Below are 889 nucleotides of genomic sequence, written 5' to 3' on the forward strand. Positions count from 1 at the left end.
TCTTCTTCTTCTTCTTCTTCTTCTTCTTCTTCTTCTTCTTCTTCTTCTTCTTCCACTACTCTCAGGAGGGCGTCTCATCGTTTATACTGACCAAGGGTTCTTAATAGTTGACCCAACAGCCATACCATACAGGGCACAGGGCACCCCTGTCCTCCTCCAGCTATATGGTGTTAAAGCATCTTTATAGTAAACAATGTGCATTTGAGGACATCTGATTTTTCCGCTCTTATTACAGGCAAGAGTTATCTGAAAAGCAAAAAAGACGAACAATGAGGTATGTCATATTCTCCACACACGACACACCCTGCTGAATATAGTAGAAAAATACAATACTCTGACCACTTAAAACGACACGAGACCATTGGGAAAGAGGTGCTTGACGGAATGGTGTGGGACAGGAGAGCCAGGCGAAGGGAAGGAGTAACATGGATGGACAACATATAAAAGACGGTGTCTGGCATGGATGTTATAGAAGGTGCAGCGGCAGCTCGCGACCGTGAAAGATGTAGGGTCATAATACGTCAGCCTATGAGTCAGAGATGACACCTCCAGGTATCCAGGTATCCAGGTATCCAGGTATTATGAACAATGTACATTTCGGGACGTCTGATTTTTCCCCTTCTTGTTACCTGTGTACCGGTACGCTGTGGTCCATGTCAAAGGAATAAAAGCAGTGCTACATCATTCGTTGTGCATGGCCTGAGCCTGGAAGGAATGGGCGGTTAATGTTACAATTAGGCCCTTCACTGTCCCTTGCAGATAACGCAAGACCAGTTCTTGAAACGAAACGCTGCACTCTGTTGTTGCTGTTGTTGATGATGATGTTGTTATTGTTGTTGTTATTGTTGTTGTTGTTGTTGATGATGATGATGATGATGATGATGATGAT

The 889-nt window shown here is 44.0% G+C and overlaps 1 long non-coding RNA gene across 1 annotated transcript in view; it reads left to right on the top strand.

The window, feature by feature from the left end:
- LOC118477581 overlaps positions 1 to 684 on the top strand; it is a 6,870-nt gene extending 6,186 nt beyond the window's left edge. The window contains exon 2 of the long non-coding RNA XR_004858476.1: positions 236 to 684. This is a non-coding gene — a long non-coding RNA (uncharacterized LOC118477581). The remainder of the gene's footprint in view (positions 1 to 235) is intronic.
- Positions 685 to 889: the final 205 nt, after the last annotated feature.

The sequence above is a fragment of the Aplysia californica genome, unplaced genomic scaffold, assembly GCF_000002075.1.
Source record: "Aplysia californica isolate F4 #8 unplaced genomic scaffold, AplCal3.0 scaffold00145, whole genome shotgun sequence".
Lineage (NCBI taxonomy): Eukaryota > Metazoa > Mollusca > Gastropoda > Aplysiida > Aplysiidae > Aplysia > Aplysia californica.